Source organism: Scyliorhinus canicula, chromosome 11, assembly GCF_902713615.1.
Source record: "Scyliorhinus canicula chromosome 11, sScyCan1.1, whole genome shotgun sequence".
NCBI classification, from domain to species: domain Eukaryota; kingdom Metazoa; phylum Chordata; class Chondrichthyes; order Carcharhiniformes; family Scyliorhinidae; genus Scyliorhinus; species Scyliorhinus canicula.
In genome coordinates, this window is record NC_052156.1 from 58,257,028 (window position 1) to 58,274,061 (window position 17,034).

Genomic DNA, 17,034 nt, shown 5'->3' on the forward strand with positions numbered 1-17,034 from the left:
AAGGCTGAAGGACTTGAGGCTGTTTTTGTTAGAGAGAAGAAGGTTAAGAGGTGACTTAATTGAGGCATACAAGATGATCAGAGGATTAGATAGGGTGGACATTGAGAGCCTTTTTCCTCGGATGGTGATGCCCAGCACGAGGCGACATAGCTTTAAATTGAGGGGAGATAGATATAGGACAGATGTCAGAGGTAGATTCTTTACTCGGAGAGTAGTAAGGGCGTGGAATGCCCTGCCTGAAACAGTAGTGGACTCGCCAACACTAAACGCATTCAAATGGTCATTGGTTAGGCATATGGACGATAATGGAATAGTGTAGATGGGCTTTAGAGGGGTTTCACAGGTCGGTGCAACATCGAGGGCCGAAGGGCCTGTACTGCGCTGTTATGTTCTATGTTCTATAAAGCTGGTAGATTTAAAAATCCAACCACTTTGAGAAACCAGGGAGAAGGTAAGCGTAGAAGTGGTTAGGATTGGAGGGCAGGTTGATTGTGTGTTGGGTAGGGTGATCAATGTGGGAGGGGAGGTGTTGAGTGGTCAATTGGGGAGGGTAGTTGGGGGAGTGGGTTGTGGTTGGGAGGCGAGAAGGTGGGAAGGCAATTGGGGTTGGTGGAGAGTACTGTTGGTTGGTGGGTATGTATTTGAGCAGTGAGGGGTGTCAGGGATTGCAGGGTATTTGTGAAGAAGGTAGTTGTGAGTTATGTGCGGGTCCAGTGGGGGCTTGCAGGGAAGTTGTGTGGGAGTCACTTGAGTTTTCCTGCAGGGTAGTCGCTTGGATAGTCCTCGAGGGGGTTGTGGGGGGGGGGATGGGGTGGTCCTTTGAGGTGTCTGCGTGGGGTGGTGCGGTTGAGGGGGGTAGTCTCATGGGGGTGGGAGAGTCCTTGGCAGTGGGGTTGTCAGTGGGGAGGAGCTGCTGAGTAGTGGGGGGATGGGTGGCAGTAATAAGTGGCCCGGTTGGGGGGTAGGGAAGGGTGCAGTTGGGGAAGATGGTTAGTGCTACAATTGTTTAGAAGTGGTTTTAATTCTTCTAACTTTTTCTGGGTAACTATTGCTATAAAACAGTAGGAACCATCTGAAATTAGTGATTGAAATCAGATTTTTGGATGGCTCCCGGTACATGGAAACTGACTTATGTGGTGGCTGGTGGGTCCCTCATCTTTGGGGTACTCCCCTTCCCCCAGGTATGGAGCTTGAACGTTTTAGGCCTTCATATTCAATGTTCACTGGAACGGATCAATGCGTAGTACTTACACTCTGCTTGCCAGGTGATTGTGATATTTAAAAGTCATTTCCCATTTTCTTCATTTCTGGTTTCTCGATTTGCCAGGCCATATATCCTCAGAGTTCTCCAGAGTGGGTGTTCATGCAACCTGCTCCCTGCTTCTGGCCAGTGCTGCTCTTAGTTTGCTTCTCACTGTAGTGAAACACCATTATCAAGCTGGAGTAACTTCTTTTTTAAAATAAATTTAGAATACCCAATTAATTTTTCCAATTAAGGGGCAATTTAGAGTGGCCAATCTATCTATCCTGCACATCTTTGGGTTGTGTGGGCGAAACCCACGCAGACACGGGGAGAATGTTCAAATTCCACACGGACAGTGACCCAGGGCCGGGATCCGAACCCGGGTCCTCAGTGCCGTAGGCAGCAATGCTAACCACTGCGCCACCGTGCTGCCCAAAGCTGGAGTAATTTCTAACAAAACAAAAACCTCTTGTCATTTTAATTAGATGGAAACCATTGCTTAAGTGAACAAGGACAAGTTTCAGTTAGGAAAAGTAGCTTAGTTTGAAGCTGCACTGTGGGCAAATTAATTCAGATGCCAGGAGCTCCTTGGTTTAATCTGCCATCGCAGCCTGGTAACTGGGGCCATGAGCACAATATTGAACAGGCATGTTGCAGTGCAGGAAGGACCTGTTACAGACAGGAGAGATGGGCAAACTGTACTTCTTTCCTCTCACCAACTGCAAGCAGAAAGTGTTTTGAGTTATTTTTGAAGAATGCTGTGGCATGTTTTCCCAGACCCTCAGTTCACGTGACCTAACCTTTATGAGTGTCCCATCGACAGCGGCAGGAGCAGAAAATCCTGCCATCAGTGAATGGTGCGCCGTCTCCCGCCTGGGAAACATGCCCCAACATGTGTTAAATGTAAAAAGTTGCAGAGAGAGAGAAAGAGAATAACCAGCTTTGGGCAGAGACATGCATGACGTTCTGAGTATGCAGTTCTCTTGATTTTAATGCTTTTGTTGTATAGTGAGTGAGCAGTGAGTTTATCATTTTAATTACTGGACATGTCATTAGACTGGCCAGAGTTTAATCCAATGGGGAATTTGGGCACAGAGCTTTGTCTGCCCAATTTGCATGTCTCCGTATTCCAGCTATTGATTCTAATGGTTGGAAAATCAGGAGTGGAATCTTGCCATTTCATGGCTCATGCATTGTGCAGTATTTGAAAAAAAAATGTCGCATTTTGTTTTGTAATTCCGATATGGATTCGGTCTCCCCACTCAGCGTAGTTTCTGATCTTGGTTGTTTTTTTCAATGAGAAGGCAGTGATGGTATAGATCGTGTATAAATCAACTTTTGAAGCCTCAAAATCCTCACAAAACTGGGGGTCGACCTATTCACCGAGTTTAAAATGTGAAACACTGGTGTTGGTGCAGGTGGTTGCAGTTTTGAAATGTGAAAATCAACACAATACTGGTAATTCAAATTTGATCATGTGACATGTTTTATTCAACAAATTATTTCTACAAGGATACCTTAACCACAATTCAAAAATGATTAAAATCATCAAACTGCTAAGATCCTTGAGAATTACCAATCACCAGATAAATACCGTGTCTACATGTGCAGGTCAGAGGGTAGGAATCCTGTGGTGCGTAACTCACCTTCTGGCTTGCCAAAGCCTGTCTACCATTTATAATGCACAAGTCAGGAGTATGATAGAGTGTGATAGAATACTCTCCACTTACCTGGATGAGTGCAGCTCCAACAATACCTCAAGAAGTGAACAAAGCAACCCACTTGATTGGCATCACTTCCGACAGATATTCACTCCCTCTCCCATTGACACGCAGTAGCCGCAGGTACCATCTACAAGATGCACTGCATGAATTCACCAAGGCTCCTCGGATAGCATCTTTCTAACTAACCCATGATCAGTACCATCCAGAAAGACCAGGGCAGCAGACACATGCAAACACAACCATTTGGAAGTTCCCCTCCAACCTTATCACCATCCTGACTTGCAACTAGCGATGGGCAATAAATGCTGACCTAGTTGGCGACACCTGCTACAATGAATGAATTTTTAAAAAAAATAATTGGGTGGGATTCACTCAGCTCGGAGCCAGGCCGGAGAATCCCCGTGACCGGCACAAATCGCGCCATGCTGCCCTGATGCCGGCACGCAATTCTCCACAGAGCGGAGAATTGGTGCCATTGGCGCCAACGTGGTTGGCGCGGTGCCGGTTGGGGGCCGCTCTACGCGGCTGGCCCGCCGATTCCCGAGCGGCCGTCGTAAAAACGGCGAGTCCCGCCGGCAATGTCCACACCTCTCAGCCGGCGGGGACTCGGCGTGGAAGGGTCAAGGGGCAGCCTGTGGGGGAGAGGAGGGGGGGTCATGGCCCTGGGGGGGGGGGGGGGGGGGGGGGGGGCACCGATCGGCGGGCTGGCCTCTTTGACTGGTGGCCTCCTTTCTTCCATGCCGACCCCTGTAGGCCTGCGCCATGTTGCGTCAGGGTCGGTGCGTTGAAGGAAGCCACTGTGTATGCGCGCGTTGGCGCCGGTGCCACTGCGCATGAGCGGCTCCCGCGGCGACCAGTTCACACCGGGATCTGCAGCTGGAGCGTGAACCACTCCAGTGCCGTGCTGGCCTCCTGTAGGGGCCAGAATTGCTGATCCTGAGGCTGTGTTGACGACGGCGAGAAACGCAACGGCGTTTCCGACGGCGTCAACACTTAGCCTCAGGATCAAAGAATCCCGCCCCATTGTTTTGGCATCCGATTGAGCTCATTGAATTCATTCTGAGTCATTTGGCTATGCAACATCGAAGGATTGCATTCTGGGTCAGATTTGGCACTTTTGGTTTTCTAATCATTCTTCAACAGCAAATCTTCTTCCTCTTCCATTGAATTGAAAAGTGCACATTTAAAAAAATGATCTGGTGACCCTTTGCACATTCATAACATCCTACAATTGAATGACAAAACCACACGAAACATCACGCAGAGCAGCACATATATTTTCACTCTCTGTGAAGGTTTATTCCTCCATCAATCAACCAGCTGTGTGAACATGACCCTTGAATGACTTGTTGAGGTGTACATTCAAATGTTGAACTCCCAACAGTGCAGAATGGCATCATTTGGCCCATCGAGTCTGCATTGACCCTCGAAAGAATAGCCCACCAAGGCCCACTCCCCCGCCACATCCCTGCAATTCCATAACCCTGCCTAACCCGCACATCTTTGGACTTTATTGGGCAATTTAGCATGGCCAATCCACCTAACCTGCACATCTGGACTGTGGGAGGAAACCGGAGCACCCGGAGGAAACCTGCACAGACAGAGGTAAACTCCAATATGTAAACTCCACACAATCAGCCAAGGCCGGAATCGAACCTGGGTCCCTGGCACTGTGATGCAGCAGCGCTAACCACTGTGCCACTGTACCGCTCTAGTATAACTGCAATTTGGGTGCCTTAATGAAGCCTACTTGTGACAATAAGTGATTATTTTTATTATTATTTCTTCGCACGCATTTCTTGATTTAATTGATGACATGAGACTTGAACATGTCCCACACTCAAGTTGCATTCTTTACATAGGCCACCGTGACATCTATTGGTTATTAATCAATAACTTCATTCCATACTGATCCATCCAATCGTAATCATGGACCTGCGCTAATTGCTGTCGGGAACTTTAGTCTTAGCATGGATTTACGTTTGAAAATGATCATAGATTGCTGGGCATATCGACTTTCATGGGCATTTTCATCCATGTTGCTGATGTGACATAATGGACACTCGTGTTTCTGCCACTGTCTGATGATGAATTGCTGGAAACTGGTAATCTTGGCATCAAGGTTTTTTGCTCGTCTCTGAACAATCTGGTGTTTCTGTCAGAACACAAGGCATTTTTGTTTCAGGAAGTGGCTACGGCAACCAGTTGTTTGTCTGAAATCTTTGAAGAATACAAGTTTAATTTTGCCCATTTATGTGTCATACATGTGTTGCAGCTTTGGTGCAGATGTAACCATTCTGATGATTCTCGAGGATTCATTCCGATACATACTTCTCATAGTCAGGCCAGTGGCTGGACCCTATTTTCATCGCACATTTGGTTTTGGACATCATCTTCAGCGTGGTTCTTTTTTTTCCAATTAAGGGGCAATTAATTTGGTATTGGCCAATCCACCTCCCCTGCACATTTTTGGGTTGAGGGAGTGAGACCCATGCAGACATGGGGACAATGTGCAAACTCCACACGACAGTGACCCGAGGCGGATCGAATCCGGGTCCTTGGCACTGTGAGGCAGCAGTGCTAACCACTGTACCACCGTGCCGCCCAGTAAATATTACATTTCTTAGCAAATTCAGTTTATACTCTGAGTGCAGACCTGAACGTGAAATATGGCATTGAAAAAAATGGGATTGTCTTATATTTAGCTGTATAATACCTTTTTTAAAAAATTCATTCATGGGATGTGAATGTGACTGGCTTGGCCAGCATTCATTGTCCATTTCTAATTTCCCAGGAGAAGGTGATGGTGAGCTGCTGCTTTGAACCACTGCATTCCACAGTGTTGTTAGGATGGGAGTTATAAGATTTTGATCCAGTGACAGTGAAGGAACTGTTATATACTTTCAAGTCCGCATGCTGTGTGGCTGTAGGTGCTTTTCCTATGCACCTGCTGCCCTTGTACTTCTAGGTGGTGGAGGATGTAGGTTTTGAAGGTGCTGTCGAAGGAGCCTTGGTGAGTTGTTGCAATGCTTCATGTAAATTGTACACACTGACACAACTGTGCACTGGTGGGGGAGGAAGTGAAAGTTTCAAATGGGGGATGGACTGCCTCAGAAGAGGCTGTGGCCTAGTGGTATTGTCACTCAGCTGGTAATTCAGAGACCCAGGATACTGCTCTGGGAACACAAGTTCGAATCTCACCACGGCAGATAGTAAAACTTGATTTCTGGAATTAAATGTCTCATGATGACTCTGAAACGATTGTCATAAAAACTCACCTGGTTCACGAATGTCCTGGGACATCCTTACAAGGTCTGGCCTACAATGTGGTTGACTCTTAAATGCCCTCTCAGGGGATGAGCAATAAATGCTGGCCCAACCAATGTTGTCCACATCCCATGAAAGAGAAAGCGTGGTGGAGGCAGAGACGCTCATAACATTTAACAAGTATTTAGCCAAGGCATGCAAGGCATATGGGCCAAATGCTGGAAAATAATATTAGAATACTTAGGTTGTTGTTTTTGACCGGTGCAGATGTGAAGAGCCAAACGGCTGTTTCAGGCCAATGGTAACCCCAGGATATTGATGGGGCATTCAGCGATGTTAATGTCATTGAATGTCAAGGGGAGATGGTTAGGTTCTTATAGGAGTTATGAATAAGGAGCATGAATGTTCCATTTGACCCCTTAAATCTGCTCCGCCATTTAATAAGATCATGGTTGATCTAATAGTAACTTCCAATCTGCAATGTTCCTACCCCCAATAGTCTATCACCCCGTTGCTTACCGAGAATCGATATTTTTAAGGCAGAAGCGTGTCGAAAGATTTTCAGGAAGAGTTCCAAAGACTCATGCCCCTCTGAGAGGGGAAAAAAGGCCTCTTCTCTGTTTAAAAGGGTGATGCTCATTTTTAACTGGTGACTCCTAGTTCTAAATTCTCCCACAAGAGGAAACATCCTCTCCTCATCCACCTTGTCAAGACCTCTCAGGATCTTGGATGATTCAGTCAAGTTACCTCTTTACTAAACTCCAGATGGTCATCGCCTGCCATTTGTGTGATGCAAATGTTATTTTCCACTTGTCAGTCCAAGCCTGAATATTTTCCAGGCGTTGCTGCATATGAACATGGCTGCTTTAGCCTCTGAGGAGTCAGAAATGGTACTGAACATTGTCCAATCATCAGCAAACATCCCAGTTCTGACCTCATGGTGGAGGGAGGTCATTGATGAAGCAAATGAAAATGTTGAGTCTGTGACATGACCCTCTGGAACTTCTGCAGCAATGTCCTGGGACTGAGAGGACTAATCTCCAACAACCAAAACTATTGTCCTTTGTGATAGATATTGACTTCAGTTTTGTTAGGGCTCCTTGATACCATACTTGGTCAAAAGTCAATCTTGCTTCACTGCTTGAATTCAGCTCTTTTGTCTATTTTTTTGGACCAAGGCTGTATGAAGCCTGGAGCTGAGTGGAGCAGAATCTAAACTGATCATCAGTGAATAGGTTATTGCTGAATAAGTATCACTTGATAACACTGTTGATGACTACTTCCAGACAACTCCTTCCATCACTTGGCTGTAATAGATTTTCTCTGCTTTTGTGGACAGGAAATGCCTGGGCAACATTCTGCACTGCTGAGTAGATGCCAATGTTGTAGCTATACTGGAACACCTTGGCTCGGGGTGCAGCAAGTTCAAGAGCACAAGTCCTCAGTACCACTACGAGAATATTGTCCCTACGTAAATATCAGGGGCAGTCTGGTGAATGAAAATATACTTCAGTAAAGAATTGATATTTTATACCTCTGGGCAGCGTAACATTTCTATCCTTTCCTTAATCTATATGCACATTTATTCCAGCCATCTTTTTTCTGGTAATTTTCTCCACTGCTTTTCCTTTCTTCCTCTCTTGAAAGTCTTGACCCCATCCTGACATTAAGCTCGATGTGCACTAATTAAGCCCGATATCTTGCCTAAGTTGTCATTATTAATATGTGAATCTAGATAAAGAATATTGACGTTCTTTTCAACCATTGGTTGAAAATGAACATAATTCTGTTCTTGTCCACAGTTCACGTGCCCAAGACGGGTACCAGTTACTGTCAGTAACAGACATTAGCCAACCTGATTTTCCCCTGCTGAATTAGTCCCGAGGCTACCTACAGTTTTTTCCCACTATCCCCAAAAGAATCCGTGAACTTGCCACAGGTTGCAGATTGAGCTTCTTCAACTGCATGGTTTAGCTACTCATTTTCACACTGGTTTAATATACAAAAACATTTTGTGAATAGATGTTCAGAGACTTTATTATATATAGTACACCCATTTTGCCATCCCGTATAGATTCCAATTTCGTGAATATTAAACATTGAGTAATTACATAATGGCAGTTTTCTTCTTGGATGATGAATTAGATTTTTAATAAATATTTTGAGGCATTTTTTAATTAATCTTTTCTATGCCTAAATTAAACCAGACTTGAAGCAGATCTCCTTAACGCTGAATTTATAGAATATACATACAATGCAGAAGGAGGCCATTCGGCCCATCGAGTCTGCACCAACCCACTTAAGCCCTCACTTCCACCATATCCCTGTAACCCAATAACCCCTCCTAATCTTTTTGGACACTAAGGGCAATTTAGCATGGCCAGTCCACCTAACCTGCACGTCTTTGGACTGTGGGAGGAAACCGGAGCACCCGGAGGAAACCCGCGCAGACATGGGAAGAACGTGCAGACTCTGCACAGACAGTGAACCAGCGGGGAATCAAACCTGGGACCGTGGCGCTGTGAAGCCACAGTGCTATCCACTTGTGCTACCGTGCTGCCCAACATTTTCTCATGTTTTGTAAATGAGATGTAGAGGTTATGACTCATCCTACTCTTGGATTATGTTGTTATGAACATGATTTGCTATGCTTCCACCCTGTGAGAGAAGACATTACCATTGAGTCTACAACTGGCTAAGCTTTTGTGTAAAATCTTCCATTTATTTCAGTTGCAATAGTGTTTATTTTCCACTTATTTCATGTACTTTGGTTTCGTGATATTCTTGTGTTGATCTTGAGCAAAATGATTATCATTGAGATGAGATTTAAGGACTGTAGAATTAAATACAAAATTGTAAACTCAAGTGAGAATGTAGTGTTAAAATCACATTTTCAGGGCGTCACGGTGGCGCAGTAGTTAGCAGTGCTGCCTACGGCACTGAGGATCCAGGTTCGATCCCGGCCCGGGTCACTGTCTGTGTGTGGTTTGCGTGGGTATCACCCCCACAACCCAAAGATGTGCAGGTTAGGTGGATTGTCCATGCTAAATTGCCCCTTAATTGAAAAAAATAATTGGGTACTCTAAATTTTAAAAACAAAATCACATTTTCAAGAAATATATGACATGAACAACTAGATTGGACAGAAAAAGGCATTTAAAGTGTGTTGTATTTCAAATGAAGTGGCATAAATAGTTAAATAGTTCAATAATGTGTTGCATATTTGTAAGAAGTGTAAAGTTTAAAGAGATAAATCTTGATTGTGCAGAAATGTTAGATTTATTTGTGTAAAGCAGTGGGGCAGATTCTCAAGTAAAATGAGGATGTTGTTTCCCATGGCGTTTCAGTGTGGAAGATTGCAGACTGTACATCATGGGAAAACCCGATGTTTAGAAATCAGTTAAGTCAAAGGTTGGCCTTGTCAGCAGGAATTACAAATTTGGAATAAGAATATGTATAGATAAACAGTGAGGGTGATGATTGTCCTGATTATGAGACATTAAAACAACCCATTATAAAGGTGATACTCTTGTTGGGGAAAATATATGTAAAAAATGGCAAATATCAAGACATTAACCTTAACAGAAAGTTTAAGGTCTGTTGATTTCTCAGTTTGATTGCTCACTTTAAAAGAACAATGGCTACAATGTGAATCCGGTTCTGTGGCACAACTCTTGCTGCTAATCTTTAATTCTGACAAAGGCATCTGAACTCTTGTGGGTGAATTGTTCTTTGTTGCATCTCAATCTGATGGTCTCCCAAGAGACAACCTTGACTATTTCATTTAAAAGTCACATTGCTTATCAAACCCTGTGGGAAACTGTCCTCTAAAATGTTTATACTAATTAATTCCAGTTTTGTGTGTTATTTTAATTAATTAATCTTGCTGCACCTTTTGACTTTGTGCATGATTTAACCTGCAGGTCATTGTGACCATGTTATTATCTCCCTTTTAAGGAATGGTGGGTAGAATGTGATGAGCCTCTGAATGAATGCTCAGTGAACAATACATTGTATTTAGGGTATTAGTTAAATATGGGGATGCTATCCCATGTACTGCACTCATATATACAGAGGTTTTGGTTCCGAGTTACTTCTTTTGATTGTGGAAAGTGCTATCTAGCCATGAGCCGGAGATGACACTTGGTGAAAAACCTTGAACTATAATAAATGCATTCCTTTCTTGAGGCATTTATTATAACTTGGACCTTTTTTTTTTGTTTTAACTCAAAGCAGGTTTTGGACAAGTGGATGCTGAGATAAGTTGGAAACTAGTTTACAGCACCAAAAATGATTAATGACCGAGGCTCATTAAATCTGGCCAGTCATCTGGTGACATAAATAGGAGCTGAGTTTGGGCTCTGGGCATTTGTGTGTGTGTGTGTGGTGGGGGTTGGTGGTACATGCCTCATTTGGGAAGTGAGGTGGGGTGGTGTTTGGGCACAGCGGGGAGAGTGGGGAAGCTATTCATGGGCAGTGGGATGTTTTACTGTTGATGATAGATTATGAAACAATGGATTAGACTAGCTGCTACTGAATGCTTATGTTAAATACCAGGATATGAAATTACTGACATAGAACAGTTTAACCTGCTTTTATGTGTGACAGTCCACATAATTTACCTTTCTACTTTATGAACTGAATATTGTCATCTTCAATCACAGTTGTGAGAGCAATTTTTTTAGGAGTGGCTGAACATGTGTAGGTATGAATAAACCAAATTAAGATTTCTAGTAGATTATTCCTCTCAGTACATAGAATTTGGAGAATATATATAATAAATATTAGTTGTGGTTTGTCACCATATTATTTTTGTTAAAACAGTTTCTAGCCTTTGAGGACACAGTTGCTGTGCACAAATGTAAATGAAAGCAATTACCATAGAAGATGCTAAGTAAAAATATAATTGTATCTTTCAGTGATTACAAAACTGAATTCTACTTTTTCATGATCATGTGGGGCAGTGAAAATCCGAATCAGATAAAAAATGCCACTTTAGATTTACAGATTCAAGATGAGGTTGGCACTTGCAAGCTCGTTTATGATGGTGGTCCCATTAATATGTTGAATGACATAGACAGGTGTGATACGTCCAATCACTGACTCTGCATGCACATTTCTGTAGGCTGAATCATTGGTTATATTGGTGCACACTAACTCATTTAACAGATCCAAGTGATTTTGTTCTAAATTTAACTTTGTTGATTACCTGACATATAAAAAACATTACTACACTTCAAAGATCCTTTCTACTCTTTTTCTCTTTTATTTCCCCTTTCTGTGGGGAAGTGTCTGGTCTCTGTTTAGCATCTCATCCTGTTGTGTTTTATGTACATCTCTTGATTACTTGGCCTATATTGGGAAGTCATCGTGCATTGGAATCAAGGGAGTATACTTTGACTAAAAATCAGAAAATGCTGGAAAAACCCTTCTGGCCACATATGTAGAAAGAGAAACAGTTAAGTTTCAAGTAAAACATGACTGTTCTTCGAAACTGCAACCAAAGAAAAGTCCTGTTGGACTCAAAATGTTAACTGTTTCTCTCTCCACAGATGCTGCCTGACCTGCTGAGTTTTTCAGATCTCCAGCAACTGCAGTAAATGTCCAGCACCCTTCGTTAATCGGAAAACGGAGCACATTTAAAAGCACAATTCTCAAAATCCTCAGTAACCTTCAGTGCAGAAGGTCTGTGACCCCAGCCAACTTTAAACCTTGCTGGCTGCAGTTGATCTTTAGTACGGGAAATCTAGTTGTTTGTCTGCACTGTTTACCATGCGATTTTTGTAGTGAACATGTCTAGGCTCCAGCCATTGTTATGCTCGTAGGCCTAGGCCTATATATGGTATCAGAAATTCAAAATGATCCAAAACGTAATTAGCCCCAAGGGTTTCAGATAAAGGATACTCAATCTGTATTTTGATTTTATTTTAGAGTAGATTTGGGCTTTATTCAAACAGGAGAGGAGATGAAAAATTGTCTGCTGATTTGCTATTGCCCATTTTGCACAATTGCACAAAGTCACGATGAATCGCAAGGAGTTAAAGTGATGTTCTAATCACAGAATTGCTACAGTGCAGGAGGAGGCCATTTAGCCCATCTAGTCTGCACTGGCCCTCTGAAAGAGCACCCCACCGAAACCATGCTCCCACCCTATCCCTGTAACCCCACCAAACCTAAACATCTCTGGAGACTAAGCGGAAATTCAGCATGGCCAACACACCCAACCTATACATGTTTGAACTGTGGGAGGAAACCAGAGCGCCTGGAGGAAACCCACGCAAACACGGAAGAAAGTGCAAACTCCACGCAGACAGTCACCCAAGGGTGGAATTGAACCCGGATCCCTGGCGTTGAGGCAGCAGTGCCAACCACTGTGCCACCATGCCCGCCCCCATCTTTGTGATATTTAGCATTGCCAGTCCATGAGTGTCACTTAACTGCATAAATAGAATTTATACTTTAAATATTTGCATAATTGTTAGTTTATTGCATTGTTTCAGTTACAGCTATTTGGCTCCCATTGCATTAATGATAAGAAGTTGCAGTTTTAAAACAGCTGTGACTTGTTATGTTTTAATGTTTCCACAAGTCATGGCAAAGCACTGGATCCTTTCTTCAAATGTTTAAAGGATTAATAAAATTGTTCTTGAGCGTAGCATCATTTAAAAAAATATAAATTTGTGACTATTTTTCTAATAAATATAGTTATTTAAGAAAGGAGGAAATCTTTCAGAATTCTACTATTTCCACACACTGCTCTGAAGTTCCTTTTTTAAGTTTAGGTTTTAGTGTAGGCAAAGAATTTTATGAATAGGCAGATGGATCAATAATTACACAGTTACAATATTTGAAGAGATTATGCATGGACGGTTTTATAGGGAAAAAAGTTTTTTTTTTAATAAACAATTTTATTGAGGTAGTTTTTGGCTTTATAAACAGTTACAGACATCATCAGAAAGGAGGCAAAAATGTGCAAACATCCACGTACTTTCAATACTTCCACCGTAACATATTGCACAAGCCCGCTCCCCTCCCACCGGTACTGGGAAAAAAGTTTTAATATGTAACAACTTTAGTGGTCAGTGAGTTTCGACAAAGCTGTATTTAGACATAAAAACTTGTGTGAACATTCTGGGAGTCATAGGGGGCGATTCTCCGAGACCTGCGCCGGGCCCGAGAATCGGCACAACCGCGCCACGACGCTCCGACGCCGGTGCGCGATTCTCCGAGGTGCAGAGAATAGGCGTCATTTGCGCCGGCGCGTTTGGTGCGGCGCTGGTCGCGGGCCGCTGGAATCGGCGGGGCCACCGATTCTCCGGCCCGGATGTACTGAGCGGCCGCGCCGATACGACAGAGTCCCGCCGGCGCCGTTCACCCTTGGTCGCTGCCGGTGGGAACTCTGCGGGAGCGGTCGGGGGCGGCCTGTGGTGGGGGGGGGGAGGGGGGGGGGGGGGAGGAGAGGGGCTCCTTCACCGGGGGTGTCTCCGATGGGGTGTGACCTGTGATCAGGGCCCACCAATCGGCGGGCCGGCCTCTTTCCGCCCCCACCCGGGCCTACTTGAACACTGACCTCATGTTGGGTCGGGGCCGCCGCACGTAGGAAGTCCCCCGCGAATGCGCAGGTTGGCGCGGCCCAACTGCTTGGCACTCATTTAGCGCTGCGTAAGGAGGCTGGAGCGGTGTGAACCGCTTCAGTGCCATGCTGGCCCCCATTGGGGCCAGAATCCGTCATGCCCAGGCCCGGTTCGCGCTGTCATGAAACACGGCATTCACGACGGCGCAAACACTTGGGCCCATTATTGGAGAATCGCCCCCACAATTCCTATCCACCTAACATGATACAGGTTTTTTAACCCATACCTCTTCAGCACTTCCTTCTCAGCCAGGGTCCATTGTCCAAAATAATTCTAATGGTTTGAATGAGGGATTATGTCTGGATATCTGTGAATGATTAAGGAAATGAGCCATTTACACTTGTTAAAGTTGATTGTCTCTGATGGGCTACTTCCAGACAGCCCGTTCCATTCTGATGCCTTTGTAATTTGCAAGCTGAAGTTATATAAATGTACGGCCATCTTTAAGAGTTGCTGTTTCAGTCGCCCAGAATGCAGTTGCCAGTCTTTGTAAAATTGTACCGGGGCTTTAGCCCACTCTAAATGAAGTCATTTTCAACTTAACACAAGAAAAGAGGACACTGGAAAAACTCAGCAGATCTTCCAGCATCTCTTAGGAGATAGATGGACGCCCAATGGGGATGTCCTTTCTCTCATGCCGACATGTCCGTTCTTGGACTGCTGCAATGCTCCAGTAAAGACTGGCCAAGTTGGCGGAGTAGCATCTCATCTTCCGGTTGAGCATGTTGCAGCCCTCGGGACTCAATTTTTGAGTTCGGCATCTTTAGATTTTGACATTTCTCTTCCACCTTACAGCCTCATTCTTTTCTTTTTAAATATGCCACACATGTATTTCCTCAATGCAAAAAACACCCCCTCCCCATGTCACACCAGGCCATCTGTTGGTTCTTAAAGGTGCTCGTCATGCTGCAATTTATTGTTCTCTAACATTCTCCCTCTTTTCAGTTCCAGCAAAGGGTCTATGGCTCGCAACGTTAACTCTGTTTCTAACCTGATAGATGCTGGCAGACCTCCTGTGTTTTTCCAGCATCCTCTGTTCTCATTTCAGATTCCAGCATCTGCAGTATTTTGCTTATTTCAAAATAAAACATGGAAAGTTGGAGCTTGAGTGACATACAGAGGTGGAGGTAAGCAGTTATGGTTGTTGCATATATGGTCAGAAATTCAATGAGGAGTCGGGCACAAAACCAAGGCTGAGAACTGTCTTAGTTGTCTTAAGACCGTTACCAGAGATGAAACGGGGGACAAGGAATGGGGTTCATAGTGGGGCCAAAGGCAATGGCTGCAGTCTTTCCAGTATTTATTTGAAGGAACATTTCTGCTTGTCCAATATTGGATGTCAATCAGTGTGTTAAATTGGAGACAATTGTGGGGCCCGAGGAAATAGTGGTGAGAGGAAGTCGTGGTGAGATGAAGCTGAGTGTTTTTGGCATACATTCGGAATTTGATGTTGCATTTTTGGATGATATCGCTGGGGGCCAGCATGGAGAAAGATTATAAAAGTTATCTTAGAGCAGATCCTCATGCAATTGCAGAGGTGACAGCAAGAGTAGGAAGAGAAGCCAATGCTCATTGCCGAGATTTTTTTCGGTGCATATTCTTTGACGAGTATTAGAAAAATAATAATAGAATCAAACTAAGGCAGTTCCACCCACCTGGACAATAGAGGAGAGGCATAAAGAGCCGGATAGTGTGGTCAACTGTGTCAAAAAACTGCAGATAGGTTGAGAAGTGAGTTTATCATGGCCACAGTCATTAAAGATGTAATTTGTAACTTCAATGATGATGATTTCTCCACTGAAGCTGGTTCAGAAACTTGATAAGAGGGATTCAAACATGGAATTGTGGGATGTTGTGTCAAATTTGAGAAATTAAGAAACAGGAGTAAATGTTGCTGATGTACCATCAATTGGACGCGAGGCACGATGAAGATCCAAACTTTGGCTTTAATCAGCTAGTTGTTAGCCCGGTGGTCGACTACAGAGAAAGGCCGACCGCCGGGAATTCTGGGTACTTATACTCTGCCTTGGAGGAGGGGTCTACTTGCCTCTCGACCAATTGGTGAGCAGTCACATGACTAGTCCCAGCCAATCAGGCGAGAGGCACATGACCAGCCAGAGCCAATGGGAGACTAATGCTCTGCACCAATGGCAGTGCTCCCATTCATACCACCACAGTTGCCCATCCCAATATCAAAAGTCTGAATCAGGCAGGACAGAAAAGGAGCATTTTTTAATATTCTAGTCCGAAGATAATTCAGTGGCTTTTCTAATCCTCACAAGCATGTCATCAACAAGTGACTATAGATTTTCTACTCATTTGAATAATCACAGATCAAAAATGCAATGGCTGTTTTTCCGATACTAAATGAGTGCTTTGTATCTGTCTTTAGCAAGGAAGAAGATATAACCCATTTATGATGAAAGAGGAGGTAGCTGAGGCAACTGTGGTTTTAAAATTAATAAGTATTAGTTGGTTGTGGAAAAGTCACCAGGACTGGACAGGATACACCTGGGAAACTTAAGGGAAGCATGGGTTGAAAATGTGGAGGTCCTGGTCATAATTTACCGATTCTCCTTAGATACAGGGGTGGTGAGTGAGCTTTTAGAAATGATAATGTGGGACAAAATGTTATGTCACTTGGGAAAATGTGTATGTTTTTTACAAGGCAACAGAGATGGTAGGGAGGTTGATGTAGTGTAAATGGACTTTGAAAATGCAGTTGATAAGGTGCCACACAACTATGGAATAAAAAGAACAGTAGCAACGTGCATACAAAATTGGGTGAGTGACAGGAAACAAAGAGTAGTGGTGAATGGTTGTTTTTCTGACTGGCTGAAGGGTTCCCCAGTAGTCGGTGTTCGGACCCCTGCTCTTTTTGATCTTTTTTAATGACCTCGACTTTACTGAGAAAGACGATTTCAAAATTTGCAGGTGGTACAAAATTTGGAAGCATTGAGAACTGTGGAGGGGGAAAGTGTTGAACTTCAAAAGGGCACACAGGTTTGTGCAATGGATGGACAAGTGGCAGATCAAATTTGATGCGGAGATGTGTGAAGCGATGCAATTTGGTAGGAAGAATGAGAAGAGGCAATATAAACTAAAGGGTACAATTCTTTTTTTTAATAAATGTTTTTTAAACAAGGTATAATTACCGTTATGTACA

The 17,034-nt window shown here is 43.8% G+C and overlaps 1 protein-coding gene across 3 annotated transcripts in view; it reads left to right on the plus strand.

Annotated features, from left to right (window-relative positions):
* LOC119973102 (microphthalmia-associated transcription factor-like) overlaps positions 1-17,034 on the plus strand; it is a 400,216-nt gene that overhangs the window by 78,164 nt on the left and 305,018 nt on the right. Inside the window, exon 1 of one of the 3 annotated variants that reach the window (XM_038810637.1) lies at positions 14,974-14,995. The exons of the other annotated variants lie outside the window; for them this stretch is intronic. The gene's annotated coding sequence lies outside the window, so the exon portion shown is untranslated. Of the gene's footprint in view, positions 1-14,973; positions 14,996-17,034 lie in introns of those variants that run through there. 3 annotated transcript variants of the gene reach the window in all.